Source organism: Somniosus microcephalus, chromosome 18 (genome assembly GCF_052327205.1).
Source record: "Somniosus microcephalus isolate GS21.2 chromosome 18, FLI_Smic_1.0, whole genome shotgun sequence".
Taxonomy (NCBI): domain Eukaryota; kingdom Metazoa; phylum Chordata; class Chondrichthyes; order Squaliformes; family Somniosidae; genus Somniosus; species Somniosus microcephalus.
In genome coordinates, this window is record NC_141004.1 from 77,223,389 (window position 1) to 77,249,030 (window position 25,642).

Sequence of the window (25,642 nt, forward strand, 5' to 3'; positions counted from 1 at the left end):
ACTGTGCTGGGAATGGGCTGGACTTACTGTGCAGGGAATGCGCTGGTCTCAATACTCATTGTGCTGGGAAAGGGCCGGACTCACTTTGCTGGAATGGGCTGGAAGCACGGTGCTTGGATTGAGCTGGAATCAATACTCACTATGCTTGAAATGGGCTGGATTGTGCTGGGAATGGGCTGGACTCACTGTGCTGGGAATGGGATGGACTCACTGTGCTGAGAATGTGCTGGACTCAATGTGCGGGGAATCTGCTGGAATCACTGAGCTGGGAATGGTCTGGACCCACAGAGGTGGGAATGGGCTGGACTCACTGTGCTGGGAATGGTCTGGACTCACTGTGCTGGGAATGGGCTGGACTCACTGTGCTGGGGATTGGCTGGACTCATGGTGCTGGGAATGGGATGGAGTCATTTTGCTGGGAATTGGCAGGAATCACTGTGCTGGGAATGGGCTGGAATCAATACTCACTGTGCTGGGAATGGGCTGGAATCACTCTACTGGGAATGGGCTGGACTCACTCTGCTGGGAATGGGCGAGATTCACTGTGCTGGGAATGGGCCAGACTCACTGAGCTAGGAACAGGCCGCCTCACAGTGCTGGGTATGTGCTGGACTCACTGACCTGGCAATGGTCTGGACTCACTGAGCTGGGATTGGGCCGGACTCACTGTGCTGTGAATGGGCGAGACTTACTGTGCTGGGAACAGGCCACCTCACAGTGCTGGGTATGTGCTGGACTCACTGATCTGGGAATGTGCTGGACTGACTGTGCTGGGATTGGGCCGGACTCACTATGCTGGGAGTGGACTGGACTCACTCTGCTGGGAATGGGCCGGATTCACTGTGTTGGAAATGGGGTGGGACAGACTGTTTTCGGAATGAGCCAGAGTCACTGTGCTGGGAACATGCCGCCTTACTTTGCTGGGAATGTGCTGGAATCATTGAGCTGGGAATGGGCCAGATTCACTGTGCTGCGAAATGGGCCTGACTCACGGTTCTCAGAATGGGCCAGGCTCACTGTGCTGGGAACAGGATGCCTCACTGTGCTGGGAATGTGCTGGACTCACTCAGCTGGGAATGGGCTGGACTCACTTTGCTCGGAATGGGCTGGAATCACTGTGCTGGGAATGTGCTGGACAAACTGTGTTAGGAATTGGATGGACCGATTGTGCTGGGAATCGTCTTGACTCACTGTGCTGCGAATGGGCTGGACTCACTGTGCTGCGTTGGGCTGGACTCACGGTGCTGGGAATGGGCTGGAATCAATACACACTCTGCTGGGAATGGGCTGGAATCACTATGCTGGGAATGGGCTGGACTCACTGTGCTGGGAATGGGCTGGACTCACTGTGCTGGAAATGGGCTGAACTCACTTTTCTGGGAATTGGGCCGGACTCACTGTGCTGAGAAAGGGGCCGGACACACTGTGCTGGGAATGGGCCGCTTCACTGTGCTCAGAATGGGCTGGACACACAGTGCTGTGAATGGGCCGGACTCACTGTGCTGGGAATGGGCTGGACTCACTGTGCTGGGAATGGGCTGGACTCACTGTGCTGGGAATGGGTTGAACTCACTGGGACGGGAATGGGCTGGACTCAATGTGCTGGGAATTGGCCAGTCTCACTGTGCCAGGAAATGGCTGGACTCACTGTGCTGGAAAGGGGCTGGACTAAATGTCCTGGGAATTGGCCAGTCTCACTGTGCTGTGAATGGGCCGGACTCACTGTGCTGGGAATGGCCTGGAATTACTGTGCTGGGAATGTGCTGGACTCAATACTCACTGTGCTGTGAATGGGCCGGACTCACTTTGCTGGAATGGGCTGGAAATACGGTGCTTGGAATGAGCTGGAATCAATACTCACTGTGCTGGGAATGGGCTGGATTGTGCTGGGAATGGGCTGGTCTCACTGTGCTGTGGATGGGTCGGTCTCACTGCACTGGGAATTGGCCTGGACTCAATGTGTAGGGAATGGGCCGGAGTCACTTTGCTGGTAATGGGCTAGTCTCACTGCTGGGAATGGGCCGGAGTCACTTTGCTGGGAACGGGCAGGACTCACTGTGCTGAGAATGTGCTGAACTCACTGTGCGGGGAATGTGCTGGACTCACTGAGCTAGGAATGGCCTGGACCCACAGAGCTGGGAATGGGCTGGACTCACTGTGCTGGGAGTGGGCTGGACTCACTGTGCTGGGAATGGGCTGGAGTCATTTTGCTGGGAATGGGCAGGAATCACTGTGCTGGGAATGGGCTGGAATCAATACCCACTGTGCTGGGAATGGGCTCTACTCACTCTGCTGGGATTGGGCTGGACTCACTGTGCTGGGAATGGGCGAGATTCACTCTGCTGGGAATGGGCTGGACTCACTGAGCTTGGAACAGGCCGCCTCACAGTGCTGGGTATGTGCTGGACTCACTGTGCTGGGAATGGGCTGGACTCACTGTGCTGGGAATGGGCTGGACTCACTGTGCTGGGAATGGGATGGAGTCATTTTGCTGGGAATTGGCAGGAATCACTGTGCTGGGAATGGGCTGGACAAACTGTGTTAGGAATTGGATGGACCCATTGTGCTGGTAATTGTCTGGACTCACTGTGCTGCGAATGGGCTGGACTCACTGTGCTGGGTTGGGCTGGACTCACGGTGCTGGGAAAGGGCTGGAATCAATAGACACTGTGCAGGGAATGGTCTGGACCCACAGAGCTGGGTATGGGCTGGACTCACTGTGCTGGGAATGGGCTGGACTCACTGTGCTGGGATTGGGCTGGACTCACTGTGCTGGGAATGGGATGGAATTATATTGCTGGGAATTGGCAGGAATCACTGTGCTGGGAATGGGCTTGAATCATTACTCACTATGCTGGGAATGGGCTGGAATCACTCTGCTGGGAATGGGCTGGACTCACTGTGCTGGGAATGGGCGAGATTCACTGTGCTGTGAATGGGCGAGATTCACAGTGCTGGGAATGGGCCGGACTCACTGTGGTGGGAATGGGCTGGACTCACTGTACTGGGAATGGGATGGAGTCATTTTGCTGGGAATTGGCAGGAATCACTGTGCTGGGCATGGGCTGGACAAACTGTGTTAGGAATTGGATGGACCCATTGTGCTGGGAATGGTCTGGACTCACTGTGCTGCGAATGGGCTGGACTCACTGTGATGGGTTGGGCTGGACTCACGGCGCTGGGAAAGGGCTGGAATCAATACACACTGTGCTGGGAATGGTCTGGACCCACAGAGCTGGGTGTGGGCTGGACTCACTGTGCTGGGAATGGGCTGGACTCACTGTGCTGGGAATGGGCTGGACTCTCTGTGCTGGGAATGGGATGGAATCATATTGCTGGGAATTGGCAGGAATCACTGTGCTGGGAATGGGCTTGAATCAATGCTCACTGTGCTGGGAATGGGCTGGACTCACTGTGCTGGGAATGGGCGAGATTCACTGTGCCCGAATGGGCCAGACTCACTGAGCTGGGAACAGGCCGCCTCTCAGTGCTGGGTATGTGCTGGACTCACTGACCTGGGATTGGGCCGGACTCACTGTGCTGGAAATGGGCTGAACTCACTTTTCTGGGAATTGGGCCATACTCACTGTGCTGGGAAAGGGGCCGGACACACTGTGCTGGGAATGGGCCGCTTCACTGTCCTCGGAATGGGCTGGACACACAGTGCTGTGAATGGGCCAGACACACTGTGCTGGGAATCGGCTGGACTCACAGTGCTGGGAATGGGCTGGAATCAATACTCACTGTGCTGGGAATAAGCTGGACTCACTGTGCTGGGAATGGGTTGAACTCACTCTGCTGGGAATGGCCTGGACTCAATGTGCTGGGAATTGGCCAGTCTCACTGTGCCAGGAAATGGCTGGACTCACTGTGCTGGAAATGGGCTGGACTCAATGTGCTGGGAATTGGCCAGTCTCACTGTGCTGGGAATGGGCTGGACTCACTGTGCTGGGAATGGTCTGGAATTACTGTGCTGGTAATGTGCTGGTCTCAATACTCACTGTGCTGTGAATGGGCCGGACTCACTTTGCTGGGATGGGCTGGAAATACGGTGCTTGGAATGAGCTGGAATCAATACTCACTGTGCTGGAAATGGGCTGGATTGTGCTGGGAATGGGCTGGACTCACTGTGCTGTGGATGGGCCGGTCTCACTGCACTGGGAATTGGCCTGGACTCAATGTGCAGGGAATGGGCTGGAGTCACTTTGCTGCGAACGGGCCGGACTCACTGTGCTGAGAATGTGCTGGACTCACTGTGCGCGGAATGTGCTGGACTTACTGAGCTAGGAATGGCTTGGCCCACAGAGCTGGGAATAGGCTGGACTCACTGTGCTGGGAATGGGCTGGACTCACTGTGCTGGAAATGGGCTGGAGTCATTTTGCTGGGAATGGGCCGGACTCACTGAGCTGGGAACAGGCCACCTCACAGTGCTGGGTATGTGCTGGACTCACTGTGCTAGGAATTGGATGGACCCATTCTGCTGGGAATGGTCTGGACTCACTGCGCTGCAAATGGGCTGGACTCACTGTGCTGGGTTGGGCTGGACTCACGATGCTGGGAATGGGCTGAAATCAATACACACTGTGCTGGGAATGGTCTGGAATCACTATGCTGGGAATGGGCTGGACTCACTGAGCTGGGAATGGTCTGGACCAACAGAGCTGGGAATGGGCTGGGCTCACTGTGCTGGGAATGGGCTGGACTCACTGTGCTGGGAATGGGCTGCACTCAATGTGCTGGGAATTGGATGGAATCATATTGCTGGGAATTGGCAGGAATCACTGTGCTGGGAATGGGCTGGAATCAATACTCACTGTGCTGGGAATGGGCTGGAATCACTCTACTGGGAATGGGCTGGACTCACTCTGCTGGGAATGGGCGAGATTCACTGTGCTGGGAATGGGCCAGACTCACTGAGCTAGGAACAGGCCGCCTCACAGTGCTGGGTATGTGCTGGACTCACTGACCTGGCAATGGTCTGGACTCACTGAGCTGGGATTGGGCCGGACTCACTGTGCTGTGAATGGGCGAGATTCACAGTGCTGGGAATGGGCCGGACTTACTGTGCTGCGAACAGGCCACCTCACAGTGCTGGGTATGTGCTGGACTCACTGAACTGGGAATGGGCTGGACTGACTGTGCTGGGATTGGGCCGGACTCACTATGCTGGGAGTGGACTGGACTCACTCTGCTGGGAATGGGCAGGATTCACTGTGCTGGAAATGAGGTGGGACAGACTGTGTTCGGAATGAGCCAGAGTCACTGTGCTGGGAACAGGCCGCCTTACTTTGCTGGGAATGTGCTGGAATCATTGAGCTGGGAATGGGCCGGATTCACTGTGCTGGGAAATGGGCCTGACTCACTGTTCTCAGAATGGGCCAGGCTCACTGTGCTGGGAACAGAATGCCTCACTGTGCTGGGAATGTGCTGGACTCACTCAGATGGGAATGGGCTGGACTCACTTTGCTCGGAATGGGCTGGAATCACTGTGCTGGGAATGTGCTGGACAAACTGTGTTAGGAATTGGATGGACCGATTGTGCTGGGAATCGTCTTGACTCACAGTGCTGCGAATGGGCTGGACTCACTGTGCTGGGTTGGGATGGACTCACGGTGCTGGGAATGGGCTGGAATCAATAAACACTGTGCTGGGAATGGGCTGGAATCACTATGCTGGGAATGGGCTGGACTCACTGTGCTGGGAGTGGGCTGAACTCAGTACACACTGTGCTGGGAATGGGCTGGATTCTCTGTGTTGGAAATGGGGTGGGACAGACTGTGCTCAGAATGGGCCAGAGTCACTGTGTTAGGAACGGGCCGCCTTACTTTGCTGGGAATGTGCTGGAATCATTGAGCTGGGAATGGGCTGGATTCACTGTGCTGGGAAACGGGCCAGACTCACAGTGGTCAGAATGGGCCAGGCTCACTGTGCTGGGAAAGGGATGCCTCACTGTGCTGGGAATGTGCTGGACTCACTCAGCTGGGAATGGGCTGAACTCACTGTGCTCGGAATGGGCCGGAATCACTGTGCTGGGAATGTGCTGGACAAAATGTGCTAGGAATTGGATGGACCGATTTTGCTGGGAATGGTCTGGACTCACTGTGCTGCGAATGGGCTGGACTCACTGTGCTGGGTTGGGCTGGACTCACAGTGCTGAGAATGGGCTGGAATCAATACACACTGTGCTGGGAATAGGCTGGAATCACTATGCTGGGAATGGGCTGGACTCAATGTGCTAGGAATGGGCTGGACTCACTGTGCTGGAAATGGGCTGAACTCACTTTTCTGGGAATTAGGCCGGACTCACTGTGCTGGGAAAGGGGCCGGACACACTGTGCTGGGAATGGGCCAGACTCACTGTGCTGGGAACAGGCCACCTCACAGTGCTGGGTATGTGCTGGAATCACTATGCTGGGAATGGGCTGGACTCACTGTGCCGGGAATGGGCTGGACTCACTGTGCTGGGAATGGGCCGGTCTCACTGCACTGGGAATTGGCCTGGACTCAATGTGCAGGGAATGGGCCGGATTCACTGTGCTGGGAATGGGCTGGACTCACAGTGCTGTGAATGTGCTGGAATCTATACTCACTCTGCTGGGAATGGGCTGGACTCACTGTGCTGGGAATGGGCTGGATGCACTGTGCCAGGAAATGGCTGGACTCACTGTGCTGGAAATGGGCTGGACTCACTGTGCTGGGAATGGGCCGGTCTCACTGCACTGGGAATTGGCCTGGACTCAATGTGCAGGGAATGGGCTGGATTCACTGTGCTGGGAATGGGCTGGACTCACAGTGCTGGGAATGGGCTGGAATCTATACTCACTCTGCTGGGAATGGGCTGGACTCACTGTGCTGGGAATGGGTTGAATTCACTGTGCCGGGAATGGGCTGGACTCACTGTGCTGTGAATGGGCTGGATGCACTGTGCCAGGAAATGGCTGGACTCACTGTGCTGGAAATGGGCTGGACTCAGTGTGCTGGGAATGGGCCAGATTCACTGTGCTGGGAAAGGGGCCAGACTCACTGTGTTGGGAAAGGGCCAGAATCACTGTGCTGGGAACAGGCCGCCTCACAGTGCTGGGTATGTGCTGGACTCACTGACCTTGGAATGGGTTGGACTCACTTTGATGGGATTGGGCCAGACTCACTGTGCTATGAATGGGCTGGACTCAATACTCACTGTGCTGGGAATGGGCCGGTCTCACTTTGCTGGAATGGCCTGGAAACACGATGCTTGGAATGAGCTGGAATCAATACGCACTCTGCTGGAAATGGGCTGGATTGCGCTGGGAATGGGCTGGACTCACTGTGCTGGGAATGGGTAGGACCCACTGCACTGGGAATTGGCCTGGACTCAATGTGCAGGGAATGGGTCAGAGTCACTTTGCTGGGAATGGGCCAGACTCACTCTGCTGGGAATGGGCCAGAATCACTGTCCTGGGAATGGGCTGGACTCACTGTGCTGAGAATATGCTGGATTCACTGTGTGGGGAATATGCTGGACTCACTGAGCTGGGATTGTCTGGAGTCACTGAGCTGGAAATTGGCTGGACTCACTGTGCTGGGAATGGGCTGGACTCGCTATGCTGGGAAGGGGATGGAGTAATTTTGCTGGGAATGGGCAGGAATTACTGTGCTGGGAATGGGCTGCACTCACTGTGCTGGGTTGAGCTGGAATCACTGTGCTAGGAAAGGAGTCAGAATCACTGTGCTGAAAATGGGCTGGACTCACTGTACTGGGAATGGGCTGGAGCCAATACTCACTGTGCTGGGAATGGGCTGGACTCACTGTGCTGGGAATGGGTTGGACTCACTGTGCTGGGAATGGACTGGACTCACTGTGGTGGGAATGGACTAGATTCACTCTGCTGGGAAAGGGGCCAGACTCACTGTGCTGGGAAAGGGCTGGACTCACTGCGCTGGGAACAGGCCACCTCACAGTGCTGGGTATGTGCTGGACTCACTGACCTGGGAATGGGCTGGAATCACTGTGCTGGGATTGGGCCGGACTCACTGTGCTGGGAATGGGCTGGACTCAATACACACTGTGCTGGGAATGGGCTGGACTCACCCTGATGGGAATGGGCCAGATTAACTCTGCTGGAAAATGGGTGGGACACGCTGTGCTCGGAATGGGCTGGACAAACTGTGCTGGGAATGGGCTGCCTCACTTTGCTGGGAATGTGCTGGACTCACTGAGCTGGGAATGGGCCGGATTCACTTTGCTGGGAAACGGGCCGGACTCACTGTGCTTGGAATGGGCTGGGCTCACTGTGTTGGGAATGGGGTGCCTCATTGTGCTGGGAATGTGATGGACTCACTCAGCTGGGAATGGGCTGGACTTACTGTGCTCGGAATGGTCTGGACTCACTGTGCTGGGAACGGGCCACCTCACTGTGTTGGGAATGGGCTGGACACACTGTGCTGGGAATGAGCCGGACACACTTTGCTGGGAATGGGCTGGACTCAAAGTGCTGGGAATGGCCTGGAATCAATACTCAATGTGCTGGGAATGGACTGGACTCACTGTGCTGGGAATGGGCTGGACTCACTGTGCTGGGAATGGGCTGGACTCACTGTGCTGCAAATGAGCTGGACACACTGTGCTGGGAATGGGCTGGACACACTGTGCTGGGAACAGGCTGGAGTCACTGTGCTGGGAATGGGCCGGACTCACTGTGCTGGGAATGGGCTGGACTCACTGTGCTGCAAATGAGCTGGACACACTGTGCTGGGAATGGGCTGGACACACTGTGCTGGGAACAGGCTGGAGTCACTGTGCTGGGAATGGGCCAGACTCACTGTGCTGGGAACAGCCGCCTCACTGTGCTGGGAATTGGCTGGACACACTGTGCTGGGAATGGGCTGGACACACTCTGCTGGGAATGGGATGGACTCAAAGTGCTTGGAATGGGCTGGAATCAATACTCACTGTGCTGGGAATGGGCTGGACTCACTGTGCTGGGAATGGGCTGGACTCATGGTGCCGGGAAAGAGGCTGGACTCACTGTGCTGGGAATGGTCTGGACTCACTGTGCTGGGAATGGCCTGGAATCACAGTGATAGCAATGGGTTGGATGCACTGTGCTGGGAATGGGCTGGACCCACAGTGCTGGGAATGGGCTGGACTCAATACTCAGTCTGTTGCAATTGGGCTTCCCTTACTGTGCTTGGAATGGGCCGGATTCACTGTGCTGGCAAAGGGGCCGGACACACTGTGCTGGGAATGGGCCGCCTCACTTTGCTGGAAATGTGCTGAACTCACTGATCTGTAAATGGGCTGGATTCAGTGTGCTGGGAATGGGCCGGACCCACTGTGCTGGGAATGGGCTGCACTCAAAACACACTGTGCTGGAAATGGGCTGGACTCACTGTGCTGGGAATGGGCTGGACTCACTTTGCTGGGTTGGGCTGGACTCACTGTGCTGGGAATGGGCTGGAATCAATAATCACTGTGCTGGGAATGGGCTGGCCTCACTGTGCTGGGAATGGGCTGGACTCACTGTACTGGGAATGGGCTGGAATCACTGTGCTGTGAATGGGCTAGACTCACTGTGCTGGGAAAGAGGCTGCCTCACTGTGCTGGATATGTGCTGGACTCACTGACCTGGGAATTGGCTGGACTCACTGTGCTGTGATTGGGCCGAACTCGCTGTGCTGGGAATGGGCTGGACGCACTGTGCTGGGAATGGGCCAGACTTACTGTGCTGGGAATGGGCTGGAGTCAATACTCTATATGCTGGGAATCAGCTGCACTCACTGTGCTGGGAATGTGCCAGACTCAATATGCTGGTAATGGGCCTGACTCACTGTGCTGGGAAAGGGCTGGACTCATTTTGCTGGGAATGGGCCAGACTCACTGTACAGGGAATGGGCCATGCTCAATCTACTTAGAATGTGCTGGACACACTGTGCTGGGAATGGGCTGGACTCAATACTCACTTTACTAGGAATGGTCTGGACTCACTGTGATTGGAGCGGGCCGAACTCACTCTGCTGGGAATGGGCCGGACTCACAGTGCTGGGAATGGGCTGAACTCACTGTGCTGGGAATGGACCTGACTCGCTATGCTGGGAATGGGCAGACTCACTCTGCTGGGAATGGACCTGAGACACTATGCAGGGAATGGCCTGGACAAAATACTCATTGTGCTAGGAATTGGCTGGACTCACTTTGCTGGGAATGGGCCAGACTCACTGAGCTGGGAATCGGCTGGACTCACTGTGCTGGGATTGGGCTGGACTCACTGTGCTGGGAACGGACTGGACTCACTGTGCTGGAAATGGGCCGGACCGATTGTGCTGGGAATGGGCCGGACTCACTGTGCTGGGAATGGGCCAGACTCACTGTGCTGGGAATGGGCCTGACTCACTGTGCTGTGAATGTTCCAGACTCACTGTGCTGGGAATGGGCAGGACTCACTGTGCTGGGAATTGGCCAGTCTCACTGTGCTGGGAATGGGCTGGACTCAATGTGCTGGGAATGGGCTGGACTTACTGTGTTGGGAATGTGCTGGTCTCAATACTCACTGTGCTGGGAATGCGCCGGACTCACTTTGCTGGATTGGGCTGGAAACATGGTGCTTGGAATGAGCTGGAATCAATACTCACTGAGCTGGAAATGGGCTGGATTGTGCTGGGAATGGGCTGGAATCACTGTGCTGGGAATGGGCTGAAATCAATACTCACTGTGCTGGGAATGGGCTGAAATCACTCTGCTGGGAATGGGCCGGACACACTGTGCTGGGAACAGGCCAGACTCACTGTGCTGGGAATGGGCTGGACTCACTGTGCTGGGAATGGGATGGAGTCATTTTGCTGGGAATAGGCAGGAATCACTGTGCTGGGAATTGGCTGGAATCAATAATGACTGTGCTGGGAATGGGCTGGAATCACTCTGCTGGGAATGGGCCGGTCTCACTGCACTGGGAATGGTCCAGACTCACTTTGCTGGGAATGGGCTGGACTCACTGTGCTGGGAATGGGGCAGATTCACAGTGCTGGGAATGGGCTGTACTCACTGTGCTGGGAATGGGCTGGACTCACTGTGCTAGGAATGGGCTGGGCTCAATGTGCAGGGAATGTGCTGGTCTCACTGAGCTGGGAATGGTCTGGACCCACAGAGCTGGGAATGGGCTGGACTCACTGCGCTGGGAATGGGCTGGACTCACTGTGCTGGGAATGGTCTGGACTCACTGTGCTGGGAATGGGATGGAGTCATTTTGCTGGGAATGGGCAGGAATCACTGTGCTGGGAATTGGCTGGAATCAATACTCACTGTGCTGGGAATGGGCTGGAATCACTCTGCTGGGAATGGGCTGGACACACTGTGCTGGGAACAGGCCGGACTCACAGTGATGGGAATGGGCCGGACTCACTGTGCTGGGAACAGGCCACCTCACTTTGCTGGAAATTGGCTGGACACACTGTGCTGGGAATGGGCTGGACTCACTGTGCTGGGAATGAGCTGGACTCACTGTGCTGGGAATGGGCTGGATTCATGGTGCTGGGAAAGTGGCTGGACTCACTGTGCTGGGAATGGTCTGGACTCACTGTACTGGGAATGGCCTGGAATCACAGTAATAGCAATGGGGTGGACTCACTGTGTTGGGAATGGGCTGGACTCACAGTGCTGGGAATGGGCTTGACTCAATACTCAGTCTGTTGCAATTGGACTGCCCTTACTGTGCTGGGAATGGGTCGGATTCACTGTGCTGGCAAAGGGGCCGGACACACTTTGCTGGGAATGAGCCACCTCACTTTGCTGGAAATGTGCTGGATTCAGTGTACTGGGAATGGGCTGGACTCAGTGTGCTGGGTTGGGATGGACTCACAGTGCTGGGAATGGGCTGGAATCTATACTCACCGTGCTGGGAATGGGCTGGCCTCACTGTGCTGGGAATGGGCTGGACTCACTGTGCTGGGAATGGGCTGGAATCACTGTGCTGGGAATGGGCCAGATTCACTGTGCTGGGAAAGAGGTTGCCTCACTATGCTGGATATGTGCTGGACTCACTGACCTGGGAATTGGCTGGACTCACTGTGCTGTGATTGGGCTGGACTCGCTGTGCTGGGAATGGGCTGGACACACTGTGCTGGGAATGGGCCTGACTCACTATGCTGGGAATGGGCCAGACGCACTCTGCTGGGAATGGGCTGGAGTCACTATGCGGGGAATGTGCTGGACAAAATATTCATTGTGCTAGGTATTGGCCGGACTCACTGTGCAGGAATGTGCTCAAATGACTGTGCTGGGAATGGGCCGGGTGATGCGCTATCAATTACTCATAAAAGACGGAGAGTTAGGAGAGTAACTAAAAGGGTTTTATTAACAAAGAGCAGAGCATGCCTCTCGTGGTTGACTGGTTTCCAAGAAGGCAGGGGGCTGCAGAGCAGTCACCTTTATACCTGGGCATGCGGGTGGAGCCAGGGGCGGAGCCAGCTGAGGCATGCATAGATACAACAGTGTGCAACAACAACAACAACGGTGAACAACAATAACAGTGGTTTACCACATTCACCCCTTGTTTAAAATTGAGTCCGGCGGCGTGAAGTGTACTAAAGGTTCATGTAAGTAAGTCTATCAGGTGGCCTTGTATGCCGTCCTGATCGTCGCGGTGGCGGCGGTGATGGTGCAGCATCCAACGTTGAATCTGGCATCTCATTGAGTGGTTGGGTGGTCAATGACGGGTCCTGGGGCTGCGGCATGCCGTCTACAGGGGTTGGGTTGTGGGTAGTGGTGGATGGCAATGGTAGTGTTTCAGGGGCACCCGAAGGTGCGAGGTCTCGTATGGAGACTGTGTCCTGCCGCCCGTCCGGGTATGCCACGTAAGCATACTGGGGGTTGGCGTGGAGGAGGCTCACCCTCTTGACCAGGGGGTCCATTTTATGGGACCTCATGTGCTTCCGCAGTAGGACGGGTCCTGGAGACGTCAGCCATGTCGGTAGCGAGGTCCCCGATGTGGACTTCCTGGGGAAAGTGAACATTTTTTCATGGGGGGTGGCATTGGTGGCTGTACAAAGCAGTGACCGAATGGAGTGGAGCGCTGCAGGGAGGACCTCCTGCCAGCGAGAGGTCGGAAGGCCCTTAGATTTTAAGTTTAAGAGGACGGCCTTCCAAACCGTCGCGTTCTCTCTTTCCACCTGGCCGTTCCCCCGGGGGTTGTAGCTGGTGGTTCTGCTTGTAGCAAATATCTCTCGTGAGCAGGTACTGACGGAGTTCGTCGCTCATAAAGGATGAGCCCCGGTCGCTATGGATATAGCTAGGGAAGCCGAACAAGGCGAAAAGGTCTTTCAGACCTTTAATGACCGTGGTACTGGTCATGTCTGGGCAAGGGATGGCAAACGGGAAACGGGAGTACTCATCAATTATGTTGAGGAAGTACACGTTGCGGTCAGAGGAGGGGAGGGGCCCTTTAAAATCGACACTCAGGCGCTTGAAGGGGCAAGTGGCCTTGATCAGGCTTGCTCTGTCTGGCCTATGAAAATGCGGTTTGCAGTCGGCACAGATTTGGCAGTTCCTGGTCATGGTCCTGACCTCCTCGATGGAGTAGGGCTGGTTACGGGATTTGATGAAATGGAAGAACCTGGTGACCCCCGGGTGGCAGAGGTCATTGTGGAGGGTCTGCAGTCTATCAACCTGCGCGTTGGCGCATGTACCACGTGATAGGGCATCTGGGGGCTCATTGAGTTTCCCGGGCCGGTACAAGATATCGTAATTGTAGGTGGAGAGTTCAATTCTCCACCTCAAGATCTTGTCGTTCTTGATTTTGCCCCTCTGCTTATTGTTAAACATAAAAGCTACTGAACGCTGGTCAGTGAGCAGGGTAAATCGTTTTCCGGCCAGGTAATGCCTCCAATGTCGCACCGCTTCCACAATGGCCTGGGCCTCCTTTTCGACAGCGGAGTGTCGAATCTCGGGGCCCTGGAGGGTCCTTGAGAAAAAGGCCACGGGTCTCCCCGCCTGGTTAAGGGTTGCAGCTAGGGCGAAGTCGGATGCGTCGCTCTCCACTTGGAAAGGGATGGACTCATCCACTGCGTGCATTGTGGCCTTCGCAATATCTCTTTTTATGAGAGTGAAGGCTGCACATGCCTCTGCTGTCAGGGGGAAGGAGGCGGACTTGATGAGGGGTCTGGCTTTGTCCGCATAGTTGGGCACCCACTGAGTATAGTAAGAGAAAAACCCTAGGCATCTCTTCAGTGCTTTTTGGCAGTGGGGGAGCTCCATAAGGGGGCGCATTCTGTCGGGGTCGGGGCCGATGACTCCGTTCTCCACTACGCAGCCAAGAATGGCGAGGCGCGTGGTGCGAAACATACATTTGTCCTTGTTGTATGTTAGATTCAGCCGCTGGGCCGTACGGAGGAATTTCTCTAGGTTAACGTCATGGTCCTGCTGGTCGTGGCCACAGATGGTGACGTTGTCTAGATAGGGGAAGGTGGCCTGCAGCGCGTTCTGGTCAACCATTCGGTCCATCTCCCTTTGGAAGACCGAAACCCCGTTGGTGACGCCGAAGGGGACTCGGAGGAAGTGGTAGAAACGACCGTCAGCTTCAAAAGCTGTGTACTGGCGGTCCTCAGCCCTGATGGGGAGCTGGTGGTATGCCGACTTCAGATCAATCGTCGAGAACACCCGGTATTGTGCTATCTGATTGACCATGTCAGATATGCGGGGGAGTGGGTATGCATCTAACTGGGTGTAGCGATTGATCGTCTGGCTGTAGTCAATAACTAGGCGCTGTTTTTCGCCAGTCTTCACTACCACCACTTGTGCTCGCCATGGGCTAGTGCTACCCTCAATAATCCCTTCCTTCAGGAGTCTTGCTACTTTGGATTTAATGAAGCTCCTATCCCCGGCACTGTACCGCCTACTTTTGGTAGCGATGGGCTTACAGTCGCGGGTGAGGTTAGCGAACAAGGCGGGGGGGGAGACTTTAAGCGTGGAGAGGCTGCAAATGGTGCGCGGCGGGCGATTTAAAAGCTGCTGGCTGCAGACTGTGAGTGGGGGGAGGGGTCCGCCGTACGCTAATGTGACACTTTTAAGGTGGCACTGAAAATCCAACCCCAGTAGAACGGCAGCGCAGAGATGGGGCACGACAAGAAGTTAAAAATTTTTGTATTCTGTGCCCCTTACTGAAAGGGTCCCTACACAATAGCCACCGACGTCTGCTGAATGGGATTTGGAAGCCATAGAGATCCGATGGCGCGTTGGCAGGACCGGGAGAGAGTAACTGCGCACCGTGTTGGGGTGGATAAAGCTCTCCGCGCTCCCGCTGTCGAAAAGGCAGGTAGTGGCGCGGCCGTTTACCGTAATGTCCATCATGGACCTGGACAGTTGGTGAGGGAGAGATTGGTCCAGTGTCACGGAGGCCAGCATATGGTCGAGCGAGTCGCTGTGGTCGTCAGACGAGGCGGTGGTTGAGTCCGGGTCACCCGCGATTGGAGTTGGAGGCGTCCAAGATGGCGGACAAAATGGCTGCGCCCATGATCCCGATCCCCACGCGGCTGGAGGTGTCCAAGATGGCGGACAAGATGGCTGCCCCCACGGTTCACACGCGGCGCTGCTGGCATTAGCGGTTTTACCTTTGCAGGCGCTGACGTAGTGTCCTTTCTTCCCGCAGCCAGAGCAGGTAGCGTTTTTCGCCGGGCAGCGTGCTCTGGGGTGTTTTGCCTGGCCACAAAAGTAACATTTCGGGCCCTTGGACATCGCTGCAGCAGTTGGTGCCGGGGGTGGCGGTCCCATGACCCAAGGTTGCGGCGTCCACGGTGCGGAGCAGTTAGGGGAGAATGCGTCCATATTCCGGTGGGCCGCGTCTAGCGAGAGCGCGAGGGACACTGCCTTCTTCAGGTCGATTTCGCCCTTCTCCAGCAGTCTCTGCCAAGAGTAGTCGGACTTGAGGCCCGCAACGAAAGCATCTCGGATAAGTCCCTCCGTGTGTGTCGCGGCCAATACCTCTTTACAATCGCAGGCTCGGCCGAGTATCTGTAGTGCCCGTAGGAATGCCTCCACCAATTCCCTGGACTGCTGTTTGCGGGATCTCAGGAGGTGTCTGGCATAAACCGTATTTACCGGGCGTGTGTATTGCCCTTTTAGCAGATCGATAGCCGCCGCGTAGGTAGTCGCGTCCTGGATGAGCGTGCAGACTTGGTGGCCCACCTTGGAGGCCAGGATTTTTAGTTTGTTTCCATCTAGTGTCACGGCTGAGGCTTCCAGGTAAGCTTCGAAGCAACGCAGCCATTGTGCGAACTTGATAGACGAACCCGCCTCTTGAGGGTTTAGGTCCAGGCATGTTGGTCTGAGGGCATGCAGCAGCGCCTGCTGCTCAGCGTTTGGTGCCGTCATTTGCTGCAGCGCCTGCTGCTCAGCGTTTGGTGCCGACATTTTGTTTTTGTTAATAAAATTGATGCGCTATCAATTACTCATAAAAGACGGAGAGTTAGGAGAGTAACTAAAAGGCTTTTATTAGCAAAGAACAGAGCATGCCTCTCGTGGTTGACTGGTTTCCAAGAAGGCAGGGGGCTGCAGAGCAGTCACCTTTATACCTGGGCATGTGGGTGGAGCCAGGGGCGGAGCCAGCTGAGGCATGCATAGATACAACAGTGTGCAACAACAACAACAACGGTGAACAACAATAACAGTGGTTTACCACACCGGGCTCACTGTGCTGGGAATGGGCCGGACTCACTGTGCTGGGAATGGGCCAGACTCACTGTGCTGATAATAGACCAGACTCACTGAGCTGGGAATCGGCCAGACTCACTGTGCTGGGAATGGGACGCCTTCAGTGTGCTGGGAATGGGCCCGACTCATTGTGCTGGGAACGGACCGGATTCACTGTGCTGGAAATGGGCCGGACTCATTGTGCTGGGAATGAGCTGGACTCACTGTGCCGGGAATGGGCCAGGCTCACTGTGCTGGGAATGGGCCTGACTCACTGAGCTGGGAATCGGCCGGACTCACTGTGCTGGGAATGGGCTGGACTCACTGTGCTGGGAACAGACCGGACTCACTGTGCTGGAAATGGGCCGGACTCATTGTGCTAAGAATGGGCCAGACTCACTGTGCTGGGAATGGGCCTGACTCACTGTGCTGTGCATGGTCCAGACTCACTGTGCTGGGAATGGGCAGGACTCACTGTGCTGGGAATGTGGCAGATTCACTGTGCTGGGAATGGGCCTGACTCACTGTGCTGGGAATGGGCTGGAATCAATACTCACTTTGCTGGGAATTCGCTGGACACACTGTGCTGGGAATGGGCCGGACACACTGTGCTGGGAATGGGCTGGACTCAAAGTGTTGGGAATGGGCTGGAATCAATACTCACTGTGCTGGGAATGGGCTGGACTCACTGTGCTGGGAACGGGCCGCATCAATTTGCTGGGATTTGTCTGGACACACTGTGCTGGGAATGGGCTGGACATAATGTGCTGGGAATGGGCAGGACTCAAAGTGCTGGGAATGGGCTGGAATCAATACTCACTGTGCTGGGAATGGGCTGGACTCACTGTGCTGGGAATGGGCTGGACTCACTGTGCCGGGAATGGGCTGGACTCACTGTGCTGGGAATGGGCTGGACTCACTGTGCTGGGAATGGCCTGGAATCACAGTGATAGCAATGGGGTGGACTCACTGTGCTGGGAATGGGCTGGACTCACAGTGCTGGGAATGGGCTCGACTCAATACTCAGTCTGTTGCAATTGGGCTGCACTTACTGTGCTGGGAATGGGCCGGAATCACTGTGCTGGCAAAGGGGCCGGACACATTGTGCTGGGGATGGGCTGGAATCAATACTCACTGTGCTGGGAATGGGCTGGCCTCACTGTGCTGGGAATGAGCTGGACTCACTCTGCTGGGGATGGGCTGGAATCATTGTACTGGGAATGGGCCAGACTCACTGTGCTGGGAACAAGGCTGCCTCACTGTGCTGGATATGTGCTGGAGTCACTGATCTGGGAATTGGCTGGGCTCACTGTGCTGTGATTGGGCCGGACTCGCTGTGCTGGGAATGGGCTGGATACAATGTGCTGGGAATGGGCCTGACTCACTATGCTGGGAATGGGCTGGACTCACTCTGCTGGGAATGGGCTGGAGTCACTATGCGGGGAATGTGCTGGACAAAATACTCATTTTGCTAGGTATTGGCCGGACTCGCTGTGCAGGAATGTGCTCGAATGACTGTGCTGGGAATGGGCCAGACTCACTGTGCTGGGAATGGGCCTGACTCACTGTGCTGTGAATGGTCCAGACTCACTGGGCTTGGAATGGGCCAGACTCACTGTGCTGGGAATGTGGCAGATTCACTGTATTGGGAATGGGCCTGACTCACTCTGCTGAGAAGGGGCAGCTTCACTGTGCTGGGAATGGGCTGGACTCACTGTGCTGGGAATGGGCTGGACTCACTGTGCTGGGAATGGGCTGGACTCACTTTGCTGGGAATGGGCTGAACTCAGTGTTCTGGGAATGGGCCGGACTCACTGTGCTGGGAAAGGGGCCGGACACACTGTGCTGGGAATGGGCCGGACTCACTGTGCTGCGAATGGGCTGGACTCACAGTGCTGGGAATGGGCTGGAATCCAAACTCACTGTGCTAGGAATGGGCTGGACTCACTGTGCTGGGAATGGGTTGAACACACTGTGCCGGGAATGGGCTGGACTCACTGTGCTGGGAATGGGCTGGACTCACTGAGATGGGAATGGGCCGGACTCACTGCGCTGGTAATGGGCTGGACACAATGTGCAGGGAATGGGCCGGAGTCACTGTGCTGGGAATGGGCCAGACTCACTCTGCTTGTAATGGGCCGGACTCACTCTGCTGGGAATGGGCCGGACTCACTGTGCTGAGAATGTGCTGGACTCACTGTACGGGGAATCTGCTGGACTCACTGAGCTGGGAAAGGTCTGGACCCACAGAGCTGGGAATGGGCTGGTCTCACTGTGCTGGGAATTGGTCACACTCACTGTGCTAGGAAAGGGCTGGACTCACTGTGCAGGGAATGGCCTGGTCTCACTGTGCTGGGAATGGGCCTGACTCACTGCGCTGGGAATGGGCTGGACTCAATGAGCATGGAATGGGCCGGAGTCACTTTGCTGGGAATGGGCCAGACACACTCTGCTGGTAATGGGCCTGACTCACTGTGCTGGGAATGGGCCGGACTCACTGTGCTGAGAATGTGCTGGACTCACTGTGCGGGGAATGTGATGGACTCGCTGAGCTGGGAATGGTCTGGACGCACAGAGCTGGGAATGGGCTGTAGTCACTGTGCTGGGAATGCGCTGGACTCACTGTGCTGGGAATGGGCTTGACTCACTGAGCTGGGAATGGGATGGAGTCATTTTGCTGGGAATGCGCAGGAATCACTCTGCTGGGAATGGGCTGGAATCAATACTCATTGTGCTGGGAATGGGCTGGAATCATTCTGCTGGGAATGGGCTGTACTCACTGTGCTGGGAATGGGCGAGATTCACTGTGCTGGGAATGGGCCGGACTCACTGAGCTGGGAACAGGTCGCCTCACAGTGCTGGGTATATGCTGGACTCACTGACCTGGGAATGGGCTGGACTCACTGTGCTGGGATTGGACCGGACTCACTGTGCTGGGAATGGGCTGGACTCACTGTGCTGGGAATGGGCCGGACTCACTGAGCTGGGAACAGGTCGCCTCACAGTGCTGGGTATATGCTGGACTCACTGACCTGGGAATGGGCTGGACTCACTGTGCTGGGATTGGACCGGACTCACTGTGCTGGGAATGGCCTGGAAACACAGTGATAGCAATGGGGTGGACTCACTGTCCTGGGAATGGGCTGGACTCACTGTGCTGGGAATGGGCCAGTCTCACTGTGCTGGGAATGGGATGGAGTCATTTTGCTGGGAATGGGCCAGACTCACATTGCTGGAATGGGCTGGAAGTACGGTGCTTGGATTGAGCTGGAATCAATACTCACTGTGCTGGAAATGGGCTGGATTGTGCTGGGAATGGGCTGGACTCACTGTGCTGGGAATGAGCCGGACTCACTGCGCTGGGAATGGGCTGGACTCAATGTGCAGGGAATGGGCCACAGTCACTGTGCTGGGAATGGGCCAGACTCACTCTGCTGGTAATGGGCCGGACTCACTGTGTTGAGAATTCGCTGGACTCACTGTGTGGGGAATGTGCTAGACTCACTGAGCTGGGAATGGTCTGGACCCACTGAGCTGGGAATGGGCTGGACTCACTGTGCTGGGAATGTGCTGGACTCACTGTGCTGGGAATAGGCTGGACTCAATGTGCTGGGAATGGGATGGAGTCATTTTGCAGGGAATGGGCAGGAATCACTGTGCTGGGAATGGGCTGGAACCAATACTCACTGTGCTGGGAATGGGCTGGAATCACTGTGCTTGGAATGGGCCGGAATCACTGTGCTGGGAACGGGCTGCCTCACTTTGCTGGGAATTGGCTGGACACACTGTGCTGGGAATGGGCTGGACTCAAAGTGCTGGGAATGGGCTGGAATCAATACTCACTGTGCTGGGAATGGGCTGGACTCACTCTGCTGGGAACGGGCCGCCTCACTTTGCTGGGAATTGGCTGGACACACTGTGTTGGGAATGGGCCGGACACACTGTGCTGGGAATGGGCTGGACTCAAAGTGCTGGGAATGGGCTGGAATCAATACTCACTATGCTGGGAATGGGCTGGACTCACTGTGCTGGGAATGGGCTGGACTCACTGTGCTGGGAATGGGCTGTACTCACTGTGCTGGGAATGGGCTGGACTCATGGTGCTGGGAAAGGGGCTGGACGCACTGTGCTGGGAATTGTCTGGACTCACTTTGCTGGGAATGGCCTGGAATCACAGTGATAGCAGTGGGGTGGGCTCACTGTGCTGGGAATGGGCTGGGCTCACAGTGCTGGGAATGGGCTCGACTCAATACTCAGTCTGTTGCAATTGGGCTGCCTTACTGTGCTGGAAATGGGCCGGATTCACTGTGCTGGCAAAGGGGCCAGACACACTGTGCTGGGAATGGGCCACCTCACTTTGCTGGAAATGTGCTGGACTCACTGATCTGGAAATGGGCTGGATTCAGTGTACTGGGAATGGGCCGGATTCACTGTGCTGGGTTGGGATGGACTCACAGTGCTGGGAATGGGCTGGAATCAATACTCACTCTGCTGGGAATGGGCTGGCCTCACTGTGCTGGGAATGGGCTGGTCTCACTGTGCTGGGAATAGGCTGGACTCACTGTGCTGGGAATGGCCTGGAAACACAGTGATAGCAATGGGGTGGACTCACTGTCCTGGGAATGGGCTGGACTCACTGTGCAGGGAATGGGCCAGTCTCACTGTGCTGGGAATGGGATGGAGTCATTTTGCTGGGAATGGGCCAGACTCACATTGCTGGAATGGGCTGGAAGTACGGTGCTTGGATTGAGCTGGAATCAATACTCACTGTGCTGGAAATGGGCTGGATTGTGCTGGGAATGGGCTGGACTCACTGTGCTGGGAATGAGCCGGACTCACTGTGCTGGGAATGGGCTGGACTCAATGTGCAGGGAATGGGCCAGAGTCACTGTGCTGGGAATGGGCCAGACTCACTCTGCTGGTAATGGGCCGGACTCACTGTGTTGAGAATTCGCTGGACTCACTGTGCAGGGAATGTGCTAGACTCACTGAGCTGGGAATGGTCTGGACCCACAGAGCTGGGAATGGGCTGGACTCACTGTGCTGGGAATGTGCTGGACTCACTGTGCTGGGAATAGGCTGGACTCAATATGCTGGGAATGGGATGGAGTCATTTTGCAGAGAATGGGCAGGAATCACTGTGCTGGGAATGGGCTGGAACCAATACTCACTGTGCTGGGAATGGGCTGGAATTACTGTGCTGGGAATGGGCCGGAATCACTGTGCTGGGAACGGGCCGCCTCACTTTGCTGGGAATTGGCTGGACACACTGTGCTGGGAATGGGCCGGACACACTGTGCTGGGAATGGGCTGGACTCAAAGTGCTGGGAATGGGCTGGAATTAATACTCACTGTGCTGGGAATGGGCTGGACTCACTATGCTGGGAACGGGCCTCCTCACTTTGCTGGGAATTGGCTGGACACACTGTGTTGGGAATGGGCCAGACACACTGTGCTGGAAATGGGCTGGACTCAAAGTGCTGGGAATGGGCTGGAATCAATACTCACTATGCTGGGAATGGTCTGGACTCACTGTGCTGGGAATGGGCTGGACTCACTGTCCTGGGAATGGGCTGGACTCATGGTGCTGGGAAAGGGGCTGGACGCACTGTGCTGGGAATTGTCTGGACTCACTTTGCTGGGAATGGCCTGGAATCACAGTGATAGCAATGGGGTGGACTCACTGTGCTGGGAATGGGCTGGACTCACAGTGCTGGGAATGGGCTCGACTCAATACTCAGTCTGTTGCAATTGGGCTGCCCTTACTGTGCTGGAAATGGGCCGGATTCACTGTGCTGGCAAAGGGGCCGGACACACTGTGCTGGGAATGGGCCACCTCACTTTGCTGGAAATGTGCTGGACTCACTGATCTGGAATTCGGCTGGATTCAGTGTACTGGGAATGGGCCGGACTCACTGTGCTGGGTTGGGATGGACTCACAGCGCTGGGAATGGGCTGAAATCAATACTCACTCTGCTGGGAATGGGCTGGCCTCACTGTGCTGGGAATGGCCTGGAATCACTGTACTGGGAATGGGCCAGACTCACTGTGCTAGGAAAGAGGCTGCCTCACTGTGCTGGATATTTGCTGGACTCACTGACCTGGGAATTGGCTGGACTCACTGTGCTGTGATTGGGCCAGACTCGCTGTGCTGGGAATGGGCTGCACGCACTGTGCTGGGAATGGGCCTGACTCACTATGCTGGGAAAGGCCGGACTCACTCTGCTGGAATGGGCTGGAGTCACTATGCGGGGAATGTGCTGGACAAAATACTCATTGTGCTAGGTAATGGTCGGACTCACTGTGCAGGGAATGGGCTGGACTCACAGTGCTGGGAATGGGCCGGACTCACTGTGCTGGGAATGGGCCAGTCTCACTGTGCTGATAATGGGCCAGACTCACTGAGCTGGGAATCGGCCGGACTCACTGTGCTGGCAATGGGCCGTATTCAGTGTGCTGGGAATTGGCCGGACTCACTGTGCTGGGAACGGACCGGATTCACTGTGCTGGAAATGGGCTGGACTCATTGTGCTGGGAATGAGCCAGACTCACTGTGCTGGGAATGGGCCAGACTCATTGTGCTGGGAATGGGCCTGACTCACTGTGCTGTGAATGGTCCAGACTCACTGTGCTGGGAATGTGGCAGATTCACTGTGCTGGGAATGGGCCTGACTCACTGTGCTGAGCAGGGGCAGCTTCACTGTGCTGGGAATGGGCTGGACTCACTGTGCTGGGAATGGGCTGGACTCAATGTGCTGGGAATGGGCTGGACTTACTGTGTTGGGAATGGGTTGAACTCACTGTTCTGGGAATGGGCCAGACTCACTGTGCTGGGAAACGGGCCGGACACACTGTGCTGGGAATGGGCCGCTTCACTGTGCTGGGAATGGGCTGGACATTCTGTGCTGGGAATGGGCCGGACTCACTTTGCTGGGAATGGGCTGGATTTACTGTGCTGGGAATGGGGTGTGACACACTGTGCTTGCAATGGGCCAGAGTCACTCTGCTGGGAACGGGCCACCTCACTGTGCAGGGAATGTGCTATACCCACTTAGCTGGGAAAGGGCCCTATTCACTGTGCTGGGAAAGGGGCGAGACTCATTGTGCTCGGAATGGGCCGGGCTCACTATGCTGGAAATGGGCCGGACTCATTGTGCTGGGAATGGGTCGGACTCAGTGTGCTGGGAATGGGCCGGACTCACTCTGCTGAGAATCGGCTGGATTCAGTGTGCTGGGAATGGGCTGGACTCACTGTGCTGGGAAAGGGGCTAGACTCACTGTGTTGGGAAAGGGCGGCACTCACTGTGCTGGCAACGGGCCAGACACACTCTGCTGGGAATGGGCTGGACACACTTTGCTGGGAATGGGCTGGACTCACAGTGCTGGGACTGGGCTGGATTCACTGTGCTGGGAATGGGCTGGAATCACTGTGCTGGGAATGGGCTGGAATCACAGTGCTGGGAATAGGCTGGACTCACTGGTCTGGGAAAGGGGCTGGACTCACCGTGAAGGGAATGGTCTGGACTAACTGTGCTGGGAATGGCCTGGAAACACAGTAACTGCAATGGGGTGGACTCACTGTCATGGGAATGGGCTGGACTCACTGTGCTGCGAATGGGCCAGACTCACTGTGCTGGGAATGGGATGGAGTCATTTTGCTGGGAATGGGTTGGATTCACTGTGCTGGGAATGGGCTGGACTCACTGTGCTGGGAATGGGCTGGACTCACTCTGCTGGGAATGGGCCAGATTCACTGTGCTGGGAATGGGCCGGACTCACTGTGCTGGGATTGGGCTGGAGTCAATACTCACTGTGCTGGGAATGGGCTGGACTCACTCTGCTGGGAATGGGCTGGATTCACTGTGCTGGGAAAGGGGTGGGACGGATTGTGCTCGGAATAGGCCAGAGTCACTGTGCTGGGAATGGGCTACCTCATTGTGCTGGAAATGTGCTGTACTCAGTGACCTGGGAATTGGCTGGATTCACTGTGCTGGGAAAGGGGCTGGACTCACTGTGCTCGGAATGGGCCGGGCTCACTGTGCTGGCAACGGGCCACTTCACTGTGCTGGGAATGTGCTGGACTCACTCAGCAGGGAATGGGCGGGACTCACTATGCTGGGAATGGGCCTGACTCACTGTGCTGGGAATGATCTGGACTCACTTTGCTGGGAATGGGATGGACTCATTTTGCTGGGAATGGGCTGGAATCACTGTGCTGGGCATGGGCTGGACTCACTGTGCTGGGCTGGGCTGGACTCACTGTGCTGGCAATGGGATGGACCCATTGTGCTGGGAATGGGCCGGACTCACTGTGCTGGGAATCGGCTGGACTCACTGTGCTGGCAATGGGATGGACTCACTGTGCTGGGAAAGGGGCAGAACTCTCTATGCTATGAATGGTCCAGTCTCACTCTGCTGGGAATGGGCTGGACTCACTGTGCTGGGAATGGGCCGGATTCACTGCGCTAGGAATGGGCTGGACTCACCGTGCTGGAAAAGGGGCCAGACTCACTGTGCTAGGAATGGGCCGGGCTCACTGTGCTGGGAATGGGCTGGACTCACTCTGCTGGGAATGGGCTGGACTCACTGTGATAGGAATGGGCTGGACTCACTATGCTGGGAAAGAGTCCAGACTCACTGAGATAGGAATGGGCCGGACTCACTGTGCTATGAATGGGCTGGACTCACTGTGCTGGGAAAGGGGCTAGCCTCACTGTGCTGGGAAAGGGCCGCACTAACTGTGCTGGCAACGGGCCAGACACACTGTGCTGCAAACGGTCCGCCTCACTGTGCTGTGAATGGGCCGGGCTCACTGTGCTGGGATTGGGCTGGACTCACTGTGCTGGGAATGGGCTGGACTCACTGTGCTGTGAATGGGCCGGAGTCACTGTGCTAGGAATGGGCTGGAGTCACTATGCTGCAAAAGAGGCCAGACTCACTGAGATAGGAATGGGCCGGACTCACTCGGCTAGAAATGTGCTGGA